Here is a 26,091-nt window from a genome sequence, read left to right on the forward strand (position 1 = left end):
GATCCTTTTGTGCTTCTTGATTGAGATTTGACGATAGAAGTATCAAAGTTCAACTCTTGCATGAATCCTCAGACATCGAAGGTGAGGGAAATTGATCTAAGATCAAGTAATCATCCAGGAACCAAGAGTAGGAACAGGGTTCACCAAATGTATCAGTTTCCTTGGGATGACATAACAAAGTATCACAAACCAGATGGCTTAAAACAACACAAATTTATTGTCTCATTGTTCTAGGAGTTAGAAATCCAAAATCAAGGCAGGACTGGGTTTCTTCTGAAGGTTCCAGGTAGAATCCTTCCTTTCCTCTTCCTAACTTCTGATGATAGTTGTCAGCCATTGGTGTTCTTTCGCTTGCAGGGACATCAGTCCAATCTCTGCATGTCATCACATGGTGCTTTCCTTGTGTGTCTCTCTTTCCACAGCATTTCCCTCTTCCTATAAGGACACCAGTCATATTGGATTAGGGTGTACCCTAATGACCTCATCTTAATTTGATTACATCTCAAAGACCCTGTTTCCAAATATGGTCATATTCACAGGTACCTGGGATGAAGGCTTCAACATATCTTTTGAGGGGATAGAATTCATCTTATAACACCAATTTGTAAATGTGCTTCTTATAGAATTTCTGTGCACTGCTGCCCATGGTCACCAAATGTATCATTGCTAATATGCTGAGGTGTAGGAGGAAATCCAGTGATTTAATCTCTTTGACAGGCAGCCCTAGGATTCTCTTTTCCTGTCACAGCATGCTCTGCTGTCTTTGTCAGTTCCCTATCAGTTGCAATAATTTTTGTGTCATGCAGAGTGTGTAGGTTGGCCTCTGATGAAGCGAATCCTAAATCCTTGGGCCCCTAACCCAGGGAAGAAAGGTAAAGACCCAAATGCCTTCTCTGTGATTATCTTTCAGTTATATATCCAGAGAGCAGGCACATCATGGGTATGGTACTTGATCTAGAAATCAAAGTGAGTATTCCCTAAGGGAAACATTAATTCCATTCAGTTATCACTAAGTGTAAAACACCAGGGAGCATTGCATCCACAGTGTCCTCTGACCATCAAAGCAGAAGTTGTTCATGGAGCAGATTCAGCAGCACCCCAGGGACCTGGACTCCTCTACCAAAGGGGCATAGATGGCCGATTTAGCAAAGGCATTTAAGGACCTCTCATTTGTCCTCTTCATTTCACTGCTCTGAAAGGATAAATGACTCGACTAAACTACTTAGTGTCAGGTGGATGACCAGGAAACAATGCGTAAGTAAGACCGTCTAGTCAGCTGATGCCCCTTTAAGTGATAAAGCAATGAATTTTTTGTTTAAAGACAGGCAGTGGATGGTGTACGTGTCACAAGAGCGAGACATTAAGAGTGTAGCCAGACAGCCTGGATTTTGATCCTGGTTCCTTTACTTAGAAGCTGTGTGATTTGGGACAAGTTCTATCATGTGTACAATGGCCATAATAATAATACCATCCACCTCACAGAGTTGAGCAGGAGTCAATTTCAGATGCATTGAAAGCACTTAGAACAACATTGCCTCATACACGTCAAGTGTTAAGGAAGGGTTAATATTGTGATTATTATTGTTGTTATTCTTTACTTCATAATCAGAGTGTCCTAAACATTGTACCTTCAGAGATGGGAGCCCCACTGCTTTATGAAGACACTTTCATGTCCTCTAAGCCTGGGTAGAATCAGGGTTGTGGGAATGATTATGGAGGCAGAGCATCAAGGATGGACATGTGTCAGATATATAGTCACCAAACAGTGGATCAGAAAGGGAATCTTACTAAAGATACACCCCACCACTGTGGGATTATCAATGACTCCAGAGAAGAGGAGAAAAGTCCTGGGGCTGGCAGCAAACACATGGGAGATCAAAACAGACTCGAGTCTGGTTGGACCCTCAGACCTCAGAGCCAAATTATGAGACTTTTATTTTGTTGTAATTATAATGCTCTGAGGGCTGATGGGAAATATAGGAAACTTACTTCTACATCCTACACACCATACCTCCGCATGTGTTTTCCATTCTTATATCTGTGTCAAGTGCCTTCTCTTGTACCGAGAATGCATTTGCCTCTGGACAGCTGTCTCTCTTTTCTAGGCAGTGACTTCTCACATGCCATCAGCCTGAAAAACAGATTGCTTATTAGATTTTGTGTAAATCATGTCCCATGCTACATCACTCTCCTTTTTGTTTACCTCAATAAGGAAGTCTGTAAGTAGAGGAAAAATTTGAACAGGATTTATAAAATTCAAATTCAATTTCTGGTTCTTTACCTTGTTTCACGGTCTCATTCAAGTCTCTTAATATCTTCAGATAGAACAAAAACCCACTTTACAGATGTAGAAACTGATACTGGGAAAGATATCGAGCTAGCAAAGAGAATAGGGGTTCAAAATCCAAGTCTCTCCAACTCAGTACTTAGGTTCTCTCTGCTTAATGGCACTCTTTTCCAATATTGAAAATAATTTAAGATACAAATGTGCAATATAAGGACACTTGTATTTTTGTATTAATTAATCTTGGAATAAAAACTTATTTGTACACCTAACTATATTTGTCATGCATCAGTCACCACCACCATCTAGGTTTCCCCAAGACCACATAATGACTCTTAAATTACTATTGTGCAAAGTGAGTGGGAAAATGGACAAGAAGGGAGAGTTTGGGTTGTGGAACAGACTTTGAGCACTGAACAGCAGGCAGCATTGCTGTTGGCAGAGTAACAGAGAAGGCGCTGTGGCTTACCCATGCCATCGTGGCAAAAAATAGCATGGAACAGCTGGTGAGCTGTCAGAATGATCTTAAGGAGGAAATGTGAAATGTCTCTGCTTGGTGCATTAATCGAGAGTTACTTGGACAGAACTGAATTGCCAGGGGAGGAACAAGCAAGGTGGCAACTCACCCTTCCCTGGCCTTTCATCTCTCTAATGTGCTTCTGTGTCACTGGCCTCCTTCCCTTATACACTCCCTCATTTGCATACTCTCTCTCCTCCCTCACCTGACCCACACCCAGAGCTGTCTGTGCATACACGCAAAGAGATAACAGAAGAGAAAACACACTTAAGTGCTTACAGATATTTCAACAAGATAAAATTTAGAGAGGCTTTGAACATGTCAGCGATCATGATTTTTTTGGAAGTGAGACCTTTTAGAATAGTTGTGGTTGAGTCCTAATGTGACTTTGGCTATCCCGTGGAGCAGTTTAAATATGTATCTAAATTAAAAATGTTTAACTCTCCTTAAGACTTTGTAATAATTGGCAAATTCTGAGAAGGGATAAAAGGAAATTCAGACAAGGATAGGACACGTGGATGGGAATGACAGTCATGACCGGGGTATGAACTTATTTGTGCTGTGGGAGAAGAAACAAATTCAGGACCAACCTCTTGCATCAGATTGCAGAGTGGCTTTCTATTGGGAACAGTTTGGGTAACCTGAAGTAGCTGAAGTCATGAATTTTTTTTTTTTTTTTTTTACAGGTAGCTCGGAAAGAGGAATTGTAGCAGAGAATCAGGTGTTGTGCTTTTGGCTATGACCTTGAATAGAGGCTGCTACCTTTTGGTTTCTATTTCAGATAATAAATCCTTCTCGGTCCCACTTCCTCTCAGGGAAAGATGAATGAATCAGGTACTTGAGAGACTTCCGAAGGAATGGTTTCAGTGTATGCAGCAATTGGACATTGACAGTGGCACAGTTATCTGTGTAGGGATATTATTGACATTATTCATCTTGCTCTCCTTATGGTGCAGTTCTTTGGAGTAGAAACCAAAGAATAATAATTTGTCCAATAGAGAGAACAGGAAGAAATGGGAGAATTTACATAAGCCAGTGAGTCCAAATTAAATTTATAAAGGAGTGAATTGATTTTTTTCTTGGGTTTTAAAGTAAGTGACATATTTCCAGTTTGGAATGGAATTCTTTGCCTTTAATGATACCATAGGAACATTTTTCAGGCTATTGTGGAGGACTGCTTGTATGTGGTTTTAAGTCAATGAGGATGCTTCTATATGACTATTTTTAGCAATTCTATGATAATGAATTTTTGATGGTTTCTTTTGGATCTGGACAAAGAACATGCATATCTGTATTGGGAGCTAACGGTTTTTCCAAAACCGGCAGTCTTCCCATTCCTGATGTCCACACTAACTTGACTGTTACTAAGAGATATGCATGGAGCCCCTGGAAAGGGCAAAGCACGTGTTGTTCATCGTCTTGGCACTACTCCTTTTGCTTAAGTTTTAAAAATGTGGCCTTTCTCTTTTTATACTAATTGCAAGTAGGGTCTTTGAAAAGTCTTAAATGTAGTACCCAAAGTATCTCCATGTATTTTAACTTCTTTAAGGAAAACAAGGTTTGGACCTGGCTGGGAAGTTGAATTTCCTGAAAAAATATACACTCCTCAAAAGCTCAAGCTTGGATTCAGTTCCAACATGGGAAGCTTCTTGGTGGTATATATATTTTACCTGATATGGCCCATCCATTCTTAAGAGAGGCAGAGTACAAATTACATTATCATAATGTGGAGGAAACAGTAACAATTCTGACGACTGATTTACTAACAGCAAAATAGACTAAAGGTCTCAAATAGAAAGAACTCTTCCAAGCTAATCACAATAGCCATAAGTCACTACCATTGGCTTTAAGGTAAGAGAAGTGGTTCTACTAGTGGCTAAGGGAAGCTGATTTTCTGTTTTATCAGTGGCTGTTTAGAATGGATTGTAATACGACAATTTTGCAAGCTTAATTTAGGTAGCAAAGAAGGAACATAACTTCGCATTTCTTCTTCAATATATGTGGAGCAAAAAGTTGTATAGTATATGGTGAGGCACTTGTATTTGTGTCTCAACTTTAGAATCTTCATACCAGGGGTGCCTGGGTGGTTCAGTCGGCTGAGCATCTGACTTCGGCTCAGCTCATGATCTCATGGTTTGTGGGTTCAAGCCCCATGTGGGGCTCTGTGCTGACAGCTCAGAGCCTGGAGCCTGATTCAGATTCTTTGTCTCCCTCTCTCTCTGCCCCTCCCCCACTCATGCTCTGTCTCTCTCTGTCTCAGAAATAGAAACATTAAAATAATTAAAAGAATCTTCACGCCAATTAGAAAGAGCATTTGAGTCCTTTGTTTCTTGAAGTTCAGTGTGTTAGTCAGTCATTGCTTAATAATGCTGCATAACAAACCACACTAAAATTTAATGGCTAGCAATATTAAGTATTCACATGTTCACAAGCCAGGAGGTTGACTGAAGTTTGGCTTATCTCCACCAGGCTCAGCATGGTGGCTCTGCTCTGGGCTGCAGGTGACCTAGGATTGGTTCCATGCTAGAATTAGTTTCAGCTCTGCTCATTGTGCATTTATTATAGGACTCAGGTTTAGAAGTCAGTGGCTTCCAGAGGCAGTTTTTTTTCATGGTATATTCTAGAGCACAAAAGGGCAACCCAAACTATAGAAACTCCTGTGACTGTTCTTAGTGAAGCTGTGCTAGATTATTGCAACTCTCCTTCATCTCTATAACATATAGAGATGAAGTCAAATGCTCCTAAAGGCCCAGAAGGTAGTAAATGTTTAGATCAGAAGCTGGGTGTAATTTGGGTGGTGGTGGTGGTCGTGATGGTGATAATGAACAGAAATATGCATACTTTGCTTAGAAGACCCTTTGCCAACTGCACAAAATCATTCTCTGAGCTAGTTTCACCTACCATTTTCCTATTCCTCTTCTAAATAAGTGTACTTGTCCCATATTTGTGAGGACTCCTTTTTCTCCATTTTGAAAATGAGGACCTTATTGGTACATCTGCCTTAGCTTTGAAAAGGACCTTAAAGGTCTTAGTTTAGTACTCCTCAATTTAAAAATTCCTTCTACAATGTCTCTAACAAATGAATGTATAGATTTTTTTTCTGCATCTATCAAATTATGGTGATCTCAGTACACCACAGTACAGCTGCAACTATTTCTCCTTCCTTTCTGTCTCAGTGGAAAAATTGGCTTGCACCTTCCCCACAGTTGAGTCTACCTGTGCCCTTGGCCTCCTGCCCTTTTGCCTCTTCTGGGATCTCATGCCATCTGTTGCCTCATCTCCATTTTATCTGTTATATTTCCCCTCCTCTACCTCTTCCCCATCTGCTCACAACATGTTCAAATATTCTAACATATAATTTTTTTTATGATTTCACTCAATGGTGTCCTAGTGTTGACATATTCCTTAATACACCACTCAAAGCCTAAAATGATTTAGCATCAACCTGTCTTTTTATTCCAGCAAAATCCATTTCTCTCTAGTGTATATTATGCTCTCACCAAACTCATCTGCTGATCAGATTTTGTTTCTCTGAATCTTTCCTCTGATTATGTTAGTCTCATTGCATAGAATACTATTTCATCAATCTTGTTTTCACTCCTTCCATTTGTTGAAATCTTAGGTGTCTTTCATGACCTAGCCTATGAGTCACATCTGTGATGAAGTTTTCCCTGGTCTCCCTTGGGGAATAACCATTTCCACTGAAATCCTGTTGAATTTTGTTTGTGTATGTTACTGCCTTTACCACTTTCTATTCTTGAACAGTTTTTATTTTTAACCTATGTCTTATCTCATCTACTCAATTGTAACCTTGTAAAAAACCTACACTGTGTTCTATCCATCTTTATATCTTTAGTATCTAGAACAATTGTTAGAATATAATGTGGGCTCAACAAATGTTTATTGATTAATGAATAATTAATTATGGGACTTATTAATAATGATTGTTTTTCAGAATCATACTCAATTCACTATATTTCAGGACAACTACCCTTGAGATTTATAAAAACCAAATGCTTCCCCTATAAAACAAACAAACAAACAAAAAAGAGAGCCTTTACTCTTCATTTGATGGGTTATAGATACTGAACTAGGTTTCTTTCATAAATATTATAAATGTCTTATTCTTTTTTATCTCCACAAAACTCCTGTTTGCCAGCTTTTCTTGTTGTTGCTTAAATGAAGAAACAGAGGCTTTAAAAGTTAAATAAAGTATTACTTGTTTTGGAGCTGGAAAGCCAGATCTTTACTTGGAAGTGTACTGGGGAGAACAATGTTTTGGATGCATATAATGAGGAGAGTAGATAATTAGATAAAGAGATGCCTGGGTCATTTTTGGATTGCTCTACTCACTATGTGACTTAGGAAAGTTTATGTTAGGCTTTTCTATTAGTAAAATTGATATTCATATATACAACTGTGCAAAATATGTGTCTGCTTACTTACCTCCCTCCAAGAGATTAATGAGATGATTGCCAAGGAGAACTTTGATTTTCTGTGATAAAAGAAATGAGTTAGTATGAAGCAAAGGGTTTCCTGCTTCTACTGAAGATTTTAAAGAGGCTGAAAACAGCCTTTTAAAAATTATCAAAGTAAAAACTAGAAAAAGAAACAGCCATGTATATTCAAAGTCAAATCAACAATTAATGTACAGCACCTAATGATCTTCTGATATGTGTATCATGCATTACAATTTACAAGGCACTTTTACATATATTATCTCGGTTCTCAGCACTATCCTATGCAGTATATAGACTAAGTATTTTTAATATTAATAAAGCTAATAGAGAGGCTAATCAGCTTCTTCAGTGTTACCTGACTCATATGAAACAGTCCAGGGTTAAACCCTGGTTTCCTGGATTCCAAAGCCAAGTTCAGGGATCTTGCATTCCTATAGTTCTGTTAACACAATAGCATCCAAATTGGGCCATCCACATTCTGTCCACATTCAAAGTTGAATATAAATTCTACTTCCATTATAAAGCTTTCCCATATCACTGTAACCTAAAGCTAGTTTTTGTTTTTCCATATTTTTGGTGGTTCTCAAATAGATCATAAATGATCTCTTAAAGTTGTTGTGAAAATCCACAGATCCATCCTATCAGGTGGTTCCCTGGAAGCCTTTAAACTGAGGTCAGTTCTTTATATTCTCGTCTTCCTTAAAGTAGGCCCTTGAAATTCAGTCCATTTTCCATCCTACTGATATTTACCCCCATCCATTCCATCCCTGAGACTGAGCATCAGCACAAGGAATATTTGAAAGGTAGAAATGGTTCTGTTCATTTTGGAACCAATGCCTAGCACAGTGTCTTGTACAGAGTAGATAATACATACTTGCTGAATGAATGGTTGGATTAGTCAGTGATTAAAGATGGGGAAGAAGATTCGGGAAGTTTGGTAAGAATACTGGAGGTAAAGGTTGGAACCTGATAATGGAAGATCTGGCATACCAGTTTGGAATTTGTCCAGCTGGCAACAATTGAATCACTGGAGCCAAGAAATGATTTTTTTCTGAATTTTCTGCTTCTGGGGAAGATTCCATTTTAGAATTTTAGCAAACTCCTTGCTTTTTATTTATTTATTTTTTGTTCCTTTTTTTTTTTTTTTTTTTTTTTTTTTTGCCCTTGTCTTTTCAACTCCACTGGGACCTCCTCCCACCAATGCCACTTTGCCAGAGACTTGCAATATGTAAGACAGGTGGAAAAACCCAAGTGAATCAAGGAAGCCTGTTATAAGCACTGATTTCTATGATGTCTCAGTTTGTTAACTAAATTGCAGGTTGTATCGCTTGGCCAGAGACAGCTGACAAGCAACTCTGCCTGAACAAATAGCATCTCCAAAATGACACGTGCACTTTAGTTTCATTAGAATCGGTGGGTATCATTATTGCCTGGGCCATCACAGTAAATATGGTGATTATATGCATCCCTTGAGATTTGGGGTTGACAGCATAGTTGGGCTGCACTAAAGAGTCTTGGCTGGTGCATTGACATAAATGACAGCAAAGCAGATCTCTGGGCCCTTAGGAAGGAGGCAGAAGTTCATGATATAAAGAAAGTTCCATGAGCCTGCTGAAATCTTACCAATTAGGACTGTAATTTCTTGGCTTAAAAGTCCTATTTAACATTCCTCTCTCTAATATTTTTTTCTGACACCACGATTTCTAAAAATCCAAGACATCAGCTGTATGTTGCTAAGGTTTTCAGCAATCAGCAGAAACAGTGGTCGTTATTAACTGGTTAGTGAGAGGAAGTGTCACTATGACCATGAAGTAATATTTCTTTTTTTTTTAATTTTTTTTTAATGTTTATTTATTTTTGAGACAGAGAGAGACAGAGCATGAACAGGGGAGGGGCAGAGAGAGAGGGAGACACAGAATCTGAAACAGGCTCCAGGCTCTGAGTGGTCAGCACAGAGCCCGACGCGGGGCTCGAACTCACAGACCGTGAGATCATGACCTGAGCCAAAGTCGGACGCTTAACCGACCGAGCCACCCAGGTGCCCCAATATTTCAAGATTCCCATACATATTATCAACCTTATATTAACAAGTCCTCTATAGATGCCTGAGGATTAGTTCTCTAGCTCCTCTTAAAAGTCAGTCTGCTTCAGTAGGGTTGCCTGGAAAGGCTTTATTTGGCTTCTGGTGTTAAAAAAGAGATGGTTTCCCCATCCATGCTATACTATTAAGCAACCACTGTTCCCTGGAAGGAAAATATTGGGGTAACACTTCTTATCCTTTCTCTCCAATCCCTTATCTAGTTGGTGGGATTGGATAAAGGATCTGCATGTCTGATGGGACCCCTTTCATTTCTTCTTCCTGTTCTGAGGGCTCTTCTCCCTACACTGGGAGTACCCAGCCCCAGGCCAATTTCCTCTTTGCAGGGGGCAGTGGGGAAGGGGACAGGCCTTGAACTATGAGCAGGAAGCCTAATGTGTGGCTGGATCAGAGTGTTGTCCCAGACCTATTCCCGCATTCAGCTCCACAAGCAATAAAGTTCGCTGATCCTTTCGCTTGTGTCTATTTCTCAATTGGCTTGGAATTCAGAATGGAGAGGGCTATGATTTATTGCCCACTTAAATCTCAACATGGTAGAGTAGCGATTCTGTTTTTTTTTTTTTTAGCTGTTATATTGCAATGAATATTTTTGATTTATTTGGCAAGTGTGTTATATAACTAAAATAATTTTTTTTCAATATCATGGTCTGTTCAAAATTAAATGGTAGTTCCAGAGCAGTGGCCTACATTAAATTTTTCTTGATGGTTATAGCCATGCAGATATATGAACTCATAGAACTAAAAGTGTGTTTGCATAAAATTTATATGTACCTTTCTATACTGAATGGTCTTCTCTTATGCAACTTTCAATAATGCATTCTATTATCATTATCTTTGCTGTCATTTGTTAATCCTATTGTTCATTGGCTAAGTGTATGTACATTTCCTATTGGTGTGTTTCTGAGTCAAGGTGAAGGTAGCTACCACACTTTGGACTTCAGAAAGAAGTCTATTTTTTTTTTTTAAATCAGACCTTCTTATGAGGTTGCCTAACAGTGATAGATTTTGTTGTTGAGCTTCAGTCCATGAAAAGTACATTAAAACATTGAGCTGAGCCATCTCTCTGTAGCAGCAGTTGGGTCATTACAGTTTGGCAGGCACTTTAGATGTGTATGTGTGATTTTATGATAGTGACTGCTTGATTCATCCCAACCCTTCAAAGGGGAAGGGAAGTACTATTCCTTGAGCATCTTCTATCATGTGCTAGTTGCCTCCATATATTGTTTTATCCTCATAACAAGCTTGTGTGGTGGGTAATATTTTTCCAACATTACGGGTGACAAAATTGAGGCTCAGGGAGTCTATACAACTTGGTCAAGAAAACACAGTAAGTGGTGGAATTAAAATTCAAAGCCAGATCTATCTTACTCAAAAGCCTCTGATTATTATATTACATTAGGGGTTAAAAACCAGAAAAGTCTGCAAGGGACAGACTAATAATATAAATGATTAAAATGGAATGGAATCTTTTTATTTATTTTATTTATTTATTTGTTTATTTATTTATTTATTTTTTCAATATGTGAAGTTTATTGTCAAATTGGTTTCCATACAACACCCAGTGCTCATCCCAAAAGGTGCCCTCCTCAATACCCATCACCCACCCTCCCCTCCCTCCCACCCCCCATCAACCCTCAGTTTGTTCTCAGTTTTTAACAGTCTCTTATGCTTTGGCTCTCTCCCACTCTAACCTCTTTTTTTTTTTTCTTCCCCTCCTCCATGGGTTTCTGTTAAGTTTCTCAGGATCCACATAAGAGTGAAACCATATGGTATCTGTCTTTCTCTGTATGGCTTATTTCACTTAGCATAACACTCTCCAATGGAATGGAATCTTTTTAAAAAGGACTTTCTTTTATTTTTTTTTCTTGAATCCTATGGCCTTCAATCTATTGTCTGTTGAGAGTCAGAGAAGTTTCCCTTTCTTCTTTACCCTGTTATACTAGAGAGAGAGAGAGAGAGAGAGAGAGAGAGAGAGAGCACTCAAGGAAGACTTGATGATAGATGGCCACCAGCACTCAAAACTTTGCAGGTGAGAGGCAACAGAGGATGGTGGAGACTATGGTGAATTAAGGAACTTGTACCTTTCTTCCCCCCAATCAACTCCGCCCTTTAATTGTGTTTTAGAAATATTATCCCAGTGTGGCTAAATCTTACTATTTTCAAAAAAATTTTTTAAATGCAAACTATTCATGAGACTGATTTTTAAATGTTGAAAACTAATTCCCATTTTAAAAGATATTATGAGTACCCCTTCCTTTAAAAAAATAAAATAATATACATCTGAGGGCCTGATCCCACCTGTAGGTTCTGAATTGGTAACTTCTATATTACATAATGCAGTTAATAAGCATCTACTTGGGAAAAATAATCAATAGACAAAAACAAAAAAAAAATTTCAGTACCTTTTTGAAAAGTATGCCCCCTAGATTCAGTATAGTTTTTTTTACTGTGCTCCTCTGGGGTAGATTCATGATTCCTGGTCCTCTTTCTGTGCTTCACCAGAATGGAGATGAGACCTGTATGTCATGGACATTTGGGTTTTAGGTCCCCTGAGTGCTTGTTTCTGTGCATTCGTTAGGTAGACCTTGTTGTCTGGTATGGCTCGTCAGCAGGCATCCTTTGACAGTTGAATCAGAAGTGCATCCTGCTGTCTACTAAAGAAGGTGTCTCTGCTTGTAGCTGGCTTTCTAAGGTGTTTGCCTCTAGATATTTGCCTGCAGAAAGTTTCTTGAAGTCAGCACAAAGTAGAGTGGCAAGAAATACATCTATGTTTGAGAGTTTGGGGAGCTGTTTTTCTGTATTCTTTCAGATGAGGCTTGGTGGATAGAGTTACTTCCACTCATCTAATTCCTTGTCTGTTTCCCCATTACTTCCTTCCCTCTTTTTTAAATTTTTACCTTCTTCTGACCTTACTCACTACCTTAAATAACTCAAAGGTATCACTGATACTGTGGATGTGACTAGTTACCTACACTAAAATTACTACTAACTGCTGAAAGGGGAGTGTTCTAGCATCACTTGGGTGATGTCTTCCCTGATGGCCTTGAGCCTCTGGGCCAGCATCAGGTGTGAGCACAGCATAAACCATTGCCCTTCCAAACTCTTAAAGCTCTTCCTTTGCTAGAAGTAGATGCCTATAGCAAAAAGCAAGGGAATTAAGAGCAGGGCATACTTGGGGGAAAAAGGGATTTCATTTATCTTTATTTTGAGCCAAATTTTCTTAACCCCATAACTACTCGTGCCATCATCAGAGAAACATTTGCCAGGGATGTGGGGAGGGACCTTTGGGCAAGAGAGAAGATATTCTCTAAGATGTAGCATGTTTATGAACCTTAAAAAATGCTTTTACTTTGTTAGTATAAGTATTAAGCCCTGAGAGTCTACCTTAACATTCAAAGGTTTCTGTCTCGGCAACGTTACTGAAATTTTACAAAGCAGACCAGCTGGTTGATATTCTAAAATGTTTATATGTCAAGTATTTATTTTTCCCTTTCACGGACTAAATCTCATTTTTATTACAATAACTTCAACCTCCTAACCTTCCCCTATTCCTCCTTACCTCCTCATCAGCAGCTCCCTAAATATGTCTTCTCTAACCCCACTTTTTCCCAGCCTTCCCAAATAAGGAAGCATTTTCTGTCTTGAAGGGCACATAATGAATCCTGTGCCTCTGGTCACTTGGGGAATTTGTCAAGGACTAACTGTGGATGTTTACTTAGAAATATTATATGGTAATGTCCTTCAATCCTTCTGTCCTAATTAGGGAACTGTGTGCTTGTTTCTGTTTGTCTTTTGTCTTCATCTATTCTGTAATGATGTATTTTTTCCAGTGCCCCATTTTTTCACATCACTGCCACAAACATCTTTTGTTCACCTACATATCATCCAACAAGCTCAGGGATGCCGTCTGTATCTTCCCCATGAGGAGACTATGCCCAGAGTACTTGTGAATTGTTCCAGGACCTGCATTAAGTGAACAATTAGAATTTAGATCCGTGTATTCGGACTCCAAAGCTGTTGCCCTTTTCCGCAATACTGGAATGGAGTTTATACTCTTGAGGGCTAAATAATTCCAACTACATTTGTGTAGCTTCTGATAGGCCTACAAAAGTGCCCTATGCAGAGTGTATAACTGGTAGGTAGTTGACTGGAAAACTTCTATTACTTGTCTTTGATGTCTGCAACATTGATTTGGAGAAATAAAGGTACTGTTTAAAAAATACAACTATGTGTAAACATCCTCAATTAAGCAAGTCTAGTGCAAACTGAAAATGGATGGTAGTTGTAGTAAAGCCAACTCAGAGGTAGCCCTAAAAGACTATGATGAGGAGACGGGCTCCCAATGGGCAGAGCTTGAACATTACACTGACCAGCAATCAGACACTGAGGAGTGTAGAAGAAGGCCAGAAAATGAAAATAAGTTTCTCTAGAAGTCTTAGGTAGGTAGGTAGGTAGGTAGGTAGGTAGGTAGGTAGGTAGATAGGTAGATAGATATCTTAGATAGTTCAAGCGTTAAAATGATTTTGAATGGGAACTAAGTGGCTAAAGAAACTGATAATGGGATCATAGTGTTCACTTTTAGGACTTTAGTTTGAATCTCTCCCAATAAAGAAGCTGGGTAGATTGAAGGCCTTGGAAATGGATCACTGAACCTCTCACTTCCAGGTCAACAGAGACACAAAGGTGTGTTGGCAATTATCCTGAAGACTATTCAGTAGTCTGTGTGAAGTAAATTAATGACCATGGTCTTCTGAGACATGATCATGGTCCACATTTTCAAAAGCACTCTCCCAAAGCAAAATCATAGCAAATTTAAAAGCAGTAAATAAACCACAGATGGAGATACTGTGCTCTGCCCTAAAGTGTTGCCTACTGAAAAATGCAAAGATGCTTTTGCCATTGTGTCAGGCACTCAGCTAAACATTTGTTGAGTCCCCCATATTGAGGAAGACATAGAAAATAAAAATGAATTTTCTGCCTTGACAGTGCACATTATCTATTTGGGGAAAGAATAATTCTATTAAATGTTGAAAAGAATCAATGCAAACAATTTATCTTAATGTTGAATAGATACTGGAGAAGTTGTGGGGTAATTGGAAGATAGACCTAGTTAATCAAAGATAGCTCTGGGAGGGCATACATGTAGAATTTCATTCAGCTCTATACATCTATGCACACTGGTTATGAAAGCTGGACTCTTGGGCAGAGGGAAGTCCCTTCTCTGTATGGGAAAGAGTACCCCATACAATTTTGGGCTAAACCAGGCCTAGAGGAGCTGTCCTGTCTTTGAATAATTACTGGATTAATGATCCCTAATGACCAACCAGTCCCATTGCCTAGAGGTCATGTTAACTCTAAAATCTTCCTCATGTTTAATGTATTCTGAAATACACAGTTCGCTCTGAGTCTGGTCTATGATAGGCTGTATTAGAACTTGGCTATAGATGCTGTTTGATGGATACAAAGGGACCTGGATTCTCCTGAGCCATCCCCACTTGATAAGCAAAAGAGAGGGTCAGAGAAACCAGCTTTTGCTCTTTTTTATTTTTAATGTGTATTTATTTTTGAGAGAAAGCGTGAGCAAGGGAAGGCTGGAGAGAGGGGTGGGGTGGCAGATGGAGGATCCAAAGCAGGCTCTGCACTGACTGCAGCGAGGCCAATGCGGGGCTCAAACTCACAAACTGTGAGATCATGACCTGAGCCGAAGCAGGGAGCCCAATGCAGGGCTCGAACTCACGAACTCTGAGATATGACCTAAACCAAAGTTGGATGCTCAATTGACTGAGCCACCCAGGTGCCCCAAGAAACCAGCTTTTGGATATGTTAAGTTTTAAGGTCTCATTCAAACACATGCACACACTTACATGGGCATAAGTAGACACACAACTCTATTTCTCTAGCGCTGTGTTCCTTAACCATTTGGATAAAATCATGTAACATCTTTATGTAAATGAATAAATTTGTAGTGCATCCATAAAGAAGAGAGAGAAAGAATGCTTGTGCCCTTTAAATGCGATAATATAAACACTTCTTTATATTGTGTATTGATTTATTTTGAACTCAGTGGGTAATTTGTGTATCTAAAGCTGTGGCTGCTGGCTCCCAGATGGCTCCCAATGCCTGCCATACGATAGGGGAGTGATGACTCCCTAGTTTCTTAGGGGTATGTTCCCCATTTGGCTGTAACGTAACTCAATTTACAGTTTGGTAGGAATACTAAATTCAAGTAAATTAAAATAAAGAGTTGTGTTTCCTAATTATTCTATCAAAAGAGCATCCAGCTTTGAAAAAACTTTTAGTTGTTGATATGTTGGACTCTTTTCCAAAGCCATGAGTCAGCTCCCTGTGGCATGCTTTCAAGTCTCCTGTTTGGGGTCACCTTTACCAGTCTCACCCAGGGCCCAGGAAAAGTGTTGTCTTTATATACTTCTGCTCCTTTGTCCGGATTACTTCCCCTGCAGTGGCTTTGACGCTGGCATGGAAGCCAGCAGGCCCGCTTTCTCCTGATGTGTTGTAGCTGTTTAAATCTCATTTTTTTTCTTCCCTCTGTTGCTTTCATTTAAGGTGGTTGGGGATAGGTCAGAAGCAATGTTTTGAATTAGAAATGCTGATATGATCCCAGAAGGAATGTTACAGTGGTGATAGTTGACAAAGAGGAGGACCGTAAAGTATCACCTGGATGAAATACCTAGCTGCAACACTATCTCCAGGACACACACACACCATCGTCCCTGTGTGCAGACAGGCGCTGCTGATATATTAGAGTGTGCTGGCCATTTTGTTTACGATAACCAGGAAAGGAAAAATGAGCCCCTATTTCAGTGTGTTCATCCATAGATGATGACACGGTAGATTCTCCTTGCAGGTAGACCAAGAGAGTTCAGTTAATCACCATTTATCATTCAAGGGACTCAAGTCTCTTGCAGATGCATTGGAGCCCTGGAGACGGAGACATACTCATTGGGTAGCAATGCTTTTCTCTTCTCCCATTCCAACTAATGTAATAAACTGAAGTCCCGGCATCAGAGTGATGTGTGCTGGCTTTTAGAATCCCAGTACTTTAGCATGTACATGATCACTCCACAGAACTAGATAAATTTTCAGAAAGAAATGTCATATCATTATAATTTTAATAACTTTACAACTTCGCTCCATCTCTTCCATTACCAGACTATTTCTAGCTACCATCATCTTTTGCCAGAAGCCTCTAATTTATTTCTCTGTATCCTTGGCTGCCTACCTTCAAACAGTGCTCTGTTGAATTGATTTTAGTATCTAAACCACCCTTAATGGATCCGAGATAGATTAGTTCATACATACATCGGGTGAATTTTTTATGTTGTCTTATTAGAAATCTGTTCTATATTCCAGGTAATAGTTGAATGAACAGGTACAGGCTCCCCATTTGACGCTCCCACTGGTATTTATGTTATTCTGACCATGTAAATATAAACTATAGATCAAAAACTGAAAACAAAACAAAACAAAAAACATGGCTACCCTTAAATTGTGTAAGCTTCGATAATAGGGGTCAACAAACTTTTCCTGTAAAGGGCCAGGGACTAAATATTTTAGGCTTCTGGGCCACAAGATCTCTGTTGCAACTATTCAACCCTGCTGTTGTAGTGCAAAAACAGCCACAGACATTTTGTAAGTGAATGAACACAGCTATATCTGCCAATACAACTTTGTTTACATAAACAGGCAACAGCCAGATCTGGCCCACTATTTGTTGATCTCTCTTTCAGCCCAATCTGTCTCCTGTAACTTTTGCATGCCCATTCTCCAAAGCATCATTAAAACATGCAATAATCTGTATTGTATTTTGTGATAATCCAGAATATGAAATCTCTCAGTTCTGAAACATGCATACATTTTTCCCCCATCTAGAAAATGGGGTAGGATTTAGAGTAGGAACTCATCAACGCAAGTGACTGAGGATGCCTTACTTATTGAACCAGAAATTTTTGTTGATGTTTATTATTCACATAGGTCCATTCGCCTTGAAGCTATAATGTTAACTCAGTCTGTCACTTAAAAGACAAATAAATAATAAAACACTTTGGAGAATCACAAAAGGTTTCCTTACAGCCACAGAGTAGGTCTTGAAAGGTTACTACTGGCTGCTTATTCGTCTCTTTTCTGTAGAGGAGCTGCTGCTCATCGTTGGGCTGGAATATCTAGTTTGGGGAGAGGAGTTTCTCCTTGGCAGTCCACTCAAAAGTGATCATCCATCTTTGTGGAAACTGACTAAAATTACCTAGTCTGGAATGAAGAGTCAAGGGACAAAATTGGAATTGGAACTTTCAGCTAATGTTGATATACTGGGACACTTCGTTAGGGGCTAGTTAAAAGAGAAGGTGGTTACCAAGACCAGACAGGGAAAATAACACAGGGAATGTATTCCGGACCTGCCACTCTGTGGTCATGTGAGCTTGCAGTTCCAATTTTACACTTCTAAAATGGACATTTGAGTACAACAAGGAGTAGGGAGAGAGTCCAAGTATTCAAAGATGCTCAAAGCTCACCCTGTGCTTTGAGGGCTAAATCACAATTTTGGACCAAATATGTGAGAATTCTTGGGGCGCCTGGGTGGCGCAGTCGGTTAAGCGTCCGACTTCAGCCAGGTCACGATCTCGCAGTCCGTGAGTTCGAGCCCCGCGTCGGGCTCTGGTCTGATGGCTCAGAGCCTGGAGCCTGCTTCCGATTCTGTGTCTCCCTCTCTCTCTGCCCCTCCCCTGTTCATGCTCTGTCTCTCTCTGTCCCAAAAATAAATAAACGTTGAAAAAAAAATTAAAAAAAAAACAAATATGTGAGAATTCTCATGTGTGTACACACAAGCATGCACTTATATACACGTGCATTGTGTGTGTGTGTGTGTGTGTGTGTGTGAGAGAGAGAGAGAGAGAAAGCATTGTGTGTATGTATATATGCATATATACCTCAAAGAAGGAGCATTGTGAGGAATAAAGTAGACCCATATATAAAAATGTTTGTAGAATAGTTTCTGTGATGCCGCATATGCTTTATAGATAGATGTTTCTTGTGTGAAGTTTTGTCCTCCCTAGTGCAGTTTCTCAATGGTGACACTTTGATATTAGAGGCCAGATAATTCTTTCTTGGGTATTGTTGGATATTTATCAGCATTCCTGGCCTATATCCACTAGATGCCAGTCGCACCTCCCATTCCCAGATGTGACCACCAAAAATGTCTTCAGACATTGCCCAATGTCCCTGGGCACAAAATCCGTTGAATCCACTGGCCTAGTGGAACCAAGACATAAGGAAGTGGTTCCCAGACTTCAGCAAGTATCTGAATTACCTGGAGAGCTTGTGATAATACACATTGCTGGGCCCCACTTCAGGGTTTCTGATTCAGAGGGTCTGGCGTTAGATCCAAGAATTTGTATCTTTTTTTTTTTTTAACTTTTTTTTTTTAACGTTCATTTATTTTTGAGACAGAGAGAGACAGAGCATGAACGGGGGAGGGTTAGAGAGAGGGAGACACAGAATCTGAAACAGGCTCCAGGCTCTGAGCTGTCAGCACAGAGCCCGACGCGGGGCTTGAACTCACTGACCGCGAGATCTTGACCTGAGCTGAAGTCGGCCGCCCAACCGACTGAGCCACCCAGGCGCCCCAAGAATTGTATTTCTAACAAGTTCCCAGGTGATGCTGATGCTTGCTGGTCCCAGGATCACACTTTGTAAGTATATAAGTAAGATGTAAGATGTTCTAGGTGATTTGAAATGTGTTTTTTTTTTCTTTATTTTGAGGATTATAGGTTGTTACTGTGAGCACAAAACCTAGGATCTCTTTATTAAAGCCATTGGGGGGTACCTGGGTGACTCAGTCGGTTGAGCATCCGATTTCAGCTTATTAGGTCATGATCTCTCGGTTCACGAGTTCGAGCCCCTCTTCAGGCTCTGTGCTGAGAGCTCAGAGCCTGGAGCCTGCTTCGGATTCTGTGTCTACCTCTGTCTCTGCCCCTCCCCTGCTCATGCTCTCTCTCTCTCAAAAATGAATAAACTTAAAAAAAAATTTAAAGCCTTTGGGTAGTTCTTCACAGCTGCGGTAGAGATTTGGGGGGTAAGGCAAGGCACTTATAGGATATATTCAGCCTGTACTGGGTTGTAGTCATCAGTGCCCTGCCAGCTGTTGCCTGAATCCTGTCAGAAGACTGTTTCTGGTCCAGGTACAGCACTGGGGCTTCTACTGAAATGAACTTTAATTTTTTGCTTTGTGGTCAGACTTAACTACCAAACAAGGTAGGATGACATTAGGTCTGTGGATTAGAAGTGAGCATTCAGAGTAGATTTGAAGGACATGGTGACTCAGGATGCCATTTGCGACCAGTAACGTTAGAGCTGTGGCTCTGACTTGCATCTTCTTTACTTGCACTGGCTGTCTTGTCCTTCCTTGACTGCCCCCATTCAGGTCAGAGTTCCTGTTGTCCTGAGCTGTCATCCGTGCTTGCCCTTTTTTTTTTTTTTTCTCTCTTTGCTTGGAGTTAGAGATGGAGCTGTCTTGAGCTATTTATCAGTCTTATCTCTCTTGGCCCTCTGTTAGTAATTCAGTCTGTGGATCTAATCCACTTTAATTGATTGACCTGGCACAACCAGACGTCAGTTGCAACAACAGTAGAAGCACAGCTGCGGGTGGAAAGGTGGATGCAGTTTTGCTGGGTGGGTGCAAAGGTCATTGAGACCTGTGCAGATTTAGGAAAATAGGATTTGTTTCCAAGCCATGTAACATAAATTTTCTAGGAACAGTCAGTACAGATTGTGGAGTTGATGATCTTGAGTGGGAAACAGGCATTTTAAATAGAGTGGTATCCTGTAAGGTGTGTGCAAAAGCCTCTAACTCATTCATCATCTGTCATACTATTTCTCTGTCACCCAGTTATCCCCACCATCTTCACTCCCCACCATTGACATCATTTTTATACCATCCTTTGAAGAACACTTGAGAATTTGACAATATTTTATTCATTTCTCTTAAATTCCATTTAGCACAGGTGTTATTGTTGTGTCTTGTATTGTTGTTCTCATTTCTTTTGTACAGAGAGTTGAATGACCCGCTCAAGATGACCTGGACAACAAGATGTGGAGCCTGAATGGGCTCAGGTCTTCTGATTCTAAATACAAAGTATTCTGAAAACCAGAGCAGACTTTTTTCTTCTCCCTTCCCCTTACTGTCACAGCCACCTCACCCAAGTTCCTCAAGGCAAGGGGACTGGGATGATAGTGAATGTCCAAACCATCTCCAAGCTCCACAACTGGAGTCTTGTCAGCTTGGGTAATTCCTGATGGGCTTAGACTTCTTGAGGGAGAGACCTGGTCTCTTACTTCTCTTGAATCCTTCAATAGTACATGGCTCTGCACACAGGAAGTACACACTCCCTACTTATTAGCTGACAATTATCTTGGGTCTAGAACCTGGACACTGTAACATTGAAAGAATGGCCTGATGATCTTCACTGGAAGATAGTGATTAGCTATGAAAAGAGTCCATACTGTGTTCTCCTAAACACAAGGGTGTTTTATCCTAGAGAACTTCAGTAAAATTCTCCCTCAGCCAAAATTATCTGATGAGTCAAACCATACCTTATCTCTTTGTTTTTTATTGATTGCTTATATAAAGCACAGTGAGACTATATGTTTTAAGATTTATTGCAAAAAAAATGTGAATATGGATGACTAACTCTTTTCATTATCATATACTATTCAAACCTGTTTAGCCTCCCAAGTTGTAAAAACTTATCAGCACAATTTTTTTTTCTACTAAAGCCACACATTCTACTTCATTATTCATTCATTCACTTATCCATTAACTTAACATTCACTGAGCACCTGTTAATGTCCCTATATTTGCAATACCCATAGTTAGGTTAGGTATACGGGTTAGATAGGTTAAGCAAACATAAAGTTATGATATGTAATGTATATACTGTCTTATTATATAAATAACTCAATTGCAACATGTAATACATGTGCCTGAAACATAACATGGTAGAAAATACATGGGTTTTAAAGTCAGACCTGAATTTAAATCTTAAATGTATCTCCTACTGGTTGTGTGAATCCCCTATTCTCTGAATCGTCATCTTTTTCACCTAAAAAATCTGGAGGGTAATTGTGAGAATTCAAAAATTATTCTATTAAAAACTACTTGCCAAGCACCTACTCTGTTCTTTGAAGTAGTTTGGATGATCCTGCAGTAACAAGCAGATTCAATATTTGGTGGCATAAAGCAGTCAAGCTTTGTTTCTCGTTTTCCATGTCCATTGCAAGTTGGCTTGTTGCCATCCTCACTCAATGGCCCAGGCTGAAAAAGAGGCCACGGCCAGGAATTTGCTGGATGCAGTGGTTGAGAACCATGGGAGAACTCTGGTGGGTCTCACACCAGCAGTTTAATGGGTGGCTTGGAAGTGACACCTAATTTATTCATCAACACTGTTCTCTTGGCCCTCCATATCCCAAGGGGAACTAGAAATTCTCTCTTACTATGAGCCCATAATGGGAGAAACTAGAAGAATGTAATAAACACTGCCACTGATTTATTTACAGTGACCCAAACTTTGGAATGGGTGTGCCAGACCTGACCTGTCAGTGTCTGGCCCCAAGAAGGATCACATACCTGTTGTTCTTCCTGTATTATTGCCTAGCCCTGAACTCACAGATTCTGTAGGAAGCCTAGAAGTCAAGATATTCAGAACTTCCTTTGCACATCTGTTGGGCGTACATTTGAGAGTTCCAGGTCTGTTTCTGTCAGCTGCAATTTTCTAAAAGAGTGATGGTGCATTCTGCCTTCCCTGGGGGCCCTCTGGAATGAATGAAGAGACTGCCTTCAGGGAGGTCTTTATTCCTGAGGATTTGTCTTGCCCCTGTGCATCTCGGCTTCTAAAATATGACCTTGGTGTTGGTAGTATCTTATGGGTCACCTTCACAGCAATAACTATAATGTGGCTGATGGAAGATTAGAAAGCTGGAGCCAGACTAATTTAAGGAACCAGGTGGGCTCATAAACAGTCATTATTGATGAAGAATGACTTACTGGCTATTTTTTTTTTAATTTTTTTTTCAACGTTTATTTATTTTTGGGACAGAGAGAGACAGAGCATGAACGGGGGAGGGGCAGAGAGAGAGGGAGACACAGAATCGGAAACAGGCTCCAGGCTCCGAGCCATCAGCCCAGAGCCTGACGCGGGGCTCGAACTCACGGACCGCGAGATCGTGACCTGGCTGAAGTCGGATGCTTAACCGACTGCGCCACCCAGGCGCCCCTTACTGGCTATTTAAAGACAGCTGTTTTCTTGTGCTGTTCAGTCTTGGTTTTGTGTTTTGTTTTTGTTTTTGTTTTTTTCTGTAATAGACTTTTTTTTATTGCACTTGAGGATTCTTTGGTAATGTCTTTTGATTTACCACTTGTCTGTGTTTTTAATATCAAGGAAAAACATACATTGAACTGATTGCCTTTGGTAGCAACTTTAGTGGTGATGGGCGTGGAGTTATTAAAATTTATAGTCATGCTGTTTTGTAGCTACTCTCTGCTTGTCTTGAAAGGGCTCATAAAAGGCACCAAGGAATGTGAAGAGAGAGCAACTACCAAATTGTGACAGGAAAACAATGGTGCAAATTTTATTTTTTGATGTTCTGTTTGCTAAAATTTACATTTATTTTGATAATATTTCTGATGACACTCTTGCCAAACTAGCCAGTCCTTAGCTCGTGCCACCACTTTCAACTATACTAATGAGGGGAAAGAAAGGGACAAGATGACTGACATTTATTGAAGTCTCAAAGTATGCACAGCCACGTGCTAGCATTTCCCACATGTGTGTTCTCCTAAAATCCTCACAAAAAGCTTCAAAGGTAGCAATTCGCTGTTCCCTTCCTCCACAGATCCCTTTATAGCAGGGAAATTAGAAGTTAAATAACCTGCCCAAGGTCATATAGCTTTCAGAACCAGAGAGAGGTATTATTTGAACCATGCTATGCTAAAACCATGTTTATCCTATTGAACCAGTTAATTTCTCTGGTGCTCACAGGGTGTTGCATGTGGTCAAATGTTTAGATTTTTTTCCTTCTCATGATCTCATTTATCCCTTATATTTGAATGATATTTTCCTTCTTATAAAGTGGTATATTAATGATTATAATCATATCATTTTAGCCTTATAACCGTCCTAGGAAGCCTGGAAAACTCGTTTCCTGTCCCCGTAATACATTATTAAGAAATGGGTTCAGAAAAATTAAGTAACTTGCCCAAAGGTCAGTCAGGGCTGTTTCCAAAGCCAATGATTTTATCCCTCAAATGTTCTCTGGACACATGAGCCAGCAGAGTTTATCTTCATGGCAGCTGAGCGTGATGGATTCAACCATTGGCAACTGTATGGGCACTTGCCACAAGACTTATAATGAACTGAGACAAAGCAGTTAGCCACAGATTATAAAGCCACTGTGGTCCCATGACAAATGACAAGGAGGTTGCAGTAATGAAATCTTATTACTGCAAGTAAAGAGACCACATCTGAGGTCTAGCACAGCCACATTTACCACCGTGGGGAAACACAATGAAACATCTGGGTATAAGGGTCTCCATTGACATTGGCGGTAGAGCTAGCAGGATTAAGACGATCTCTCCGAAGCAGTGATTGCAGTGGCAAATGTGTGGCGCCTCAGATAAGGACCAAATATTTATTCTGGCAGAGATTAAATCTTTTCTTCCCCTGAATCTATTATGGATCTTGCAGAAAATCTGCCCAAGAATATATCTCGCTGATCAGCCAACTCACTCAGCCAGAACTGTACTTTGCCACTGTTGTTGCTGAAAAGCAGCAGAATGCTGGTTTAAAGGTCTCCTCTCTCTGCCTAAAACTGTTCTCCATCCATGATTAATTAGTGACTCAGAGGTGAATTGAATCACCAGCAGTCCTCTCCATGTATCCAGGATTTATATAGTGGTTTCTCATTGAAGAACCGTGGTGCAATAAACAGCCCGCATTTGCAGGGTGGGCAGAGGAGTAATGGCGTCTGCAGTCATGGTTTCTTAACTCCTCCAGTTCTCTCATTCTGCTAAACAGGTTATGACTGAGGTTACTATAGCCCTGCTTATTTAGGTATAAGGATGAGTAGGTTCTAACACACACAAACCCCCTTAGAAATGAAGGCCAACGCTTTAGGGGAATGCAGAAAAATCATATTATCTTTTCAGAATTCCTAGAGAATTAAGGAGAAAGAATAAAGTGGATCATAGCATTATTAATTATGGGCATGGAAGATGCAAAAAGAAAACCTTATCATCAGTTTGATTTAACCATTGTAATGCTAGGTACTTTATTTAGTACTGGAGATGTAGAAGTAGAAAAAAAAACCCAGAGAACGTAGTGTCACAAAAAACAGGGATTTGCGAACTCATAAGTGCATTTAGTCACCATTTGAGGAGGCACCTTTTCTCAGAGTACAGAACATGGGAATTGCAGACATCATTTTACATTGCAAGCTGTGCTATCAGGGCACAAAAGAAATAATGATGTCCGCCCTGTATCACAGCATCCCTGCATGCTGAAAGCAGCCTTTCGTAGCTTAGGCTCCTACTTTCTAAAATCAAGACTCCTGGAGGGCACCTGGGTGGCTCAGTCGGTTAAGTGTCTGACTTCAACTCAGGTCATCATCTCACAGTTGGTGATTTTGAGCCCCGCATCAGGCTGTGTACTGACACCACAGAGCATGGAGCCTGCCTCAGATACTGTGTCTCCCTCTCTTTCTGCCCCTCCTTTCCTCTCAAAAATAAATAAACATTAAAAAAATTTTATTTTATAAATAAACGTTTGAAAAAAAAAATAAATAAATAAATAAATAAATAAATAAAAAATTTTATTTTAAAAAAGACTGCTGGGTACCTGTCGATTCTTTTATCAGGAATAAGATGTGTTCACATACTAAAGGAAAATTGGCAAGATGAAGAAAGCCTGTCTTTTGAAAAAATAAGTGAAGTGTACCAAACTATATGGAAACCAGTGCCTAAAATCTCAGCATAAGTGTTAATTTATTGACTTTAAGCATACCAAGTGCTTAATAAATACTGTATTTATGTAATGAATTAATGAATGAACCCAATTACTAAATCTGAGATTCTGTGAAATCTTTCCTACATCTTGTTTATGTGGATTCTGGACTTCCCCCCCCCCCATATCTTTTTCTCATCCTTTGTCCCCTCCTTCTCTTCTTCCTGATTCTCCTCCTCCCCCCTTTCCTCTTCCACCTCCTCCTTTTTATTCTCCTTTTAATTCTTGAATAAGGAAATAGAATAATGAAGACTATGTGAGCAAATACAATGGCAGGGTTACCACTAAATTTTATTGTCCTTGCATGTCCAACCTATTGCTTAGCTAGTAGGTCAGACAACTAGAGAAATGGAAAAAGGTGTCTCCCTCTCTCCTTGCCCATCCATCCTGACATCCCACATGCTACGATACCCTTCTACAAGGTTGAAATATGTGATCAGTAGGGTTACTTCCATTTTGTGTCTCATTGTGAATTCCAATCCCAACCCTTAGTTATTATAAATTACTTGGAGGAGAAGAAAGAGCAGTTTTATTTGCATTGTTTATGTTCGCCTCCTCCACCTTCACCATAATCCTCACGTTCATTGCCATAGTGTCACTCTTCTGGAATTCATTGTGTTCCCCCCCACCAGAAGTCTTTTTGGGGGGCCATTGAGGTTCTCTTC

General features: G+C 39.9%; 1 protein-coding gene across 41 annotated transcripts in view; it reads left to right on the plus strand.

The window, feature by feature from the left end:
* NRXN3 (neurexin 3) overlaps positions 1 to 26,091 on the plus strand; it is a 1,583,151-nt gene that overhangs the window by 1,372,180 nt on the left and 184,880 nt on the right. The window lies entirely within an intron of this gene.

The sequence above is a fragment of the Herpailurus yagouaroundi genome, unplaced genomic scaffold (assembly GCF_014898765.1).
Source record: "Herpailurus yagouaroundi ecotype Mexico unplaced genomic scaffold, PumYag 141, whole genome shotgun sequence".
In the NCBI taxonomy this organism is placed as follows: Eukaryota; Metazoa; Chordata; class Mammalia; order Carnivora; family Felidae; genus Herpailurus; species Herpailurus yagouaroundi.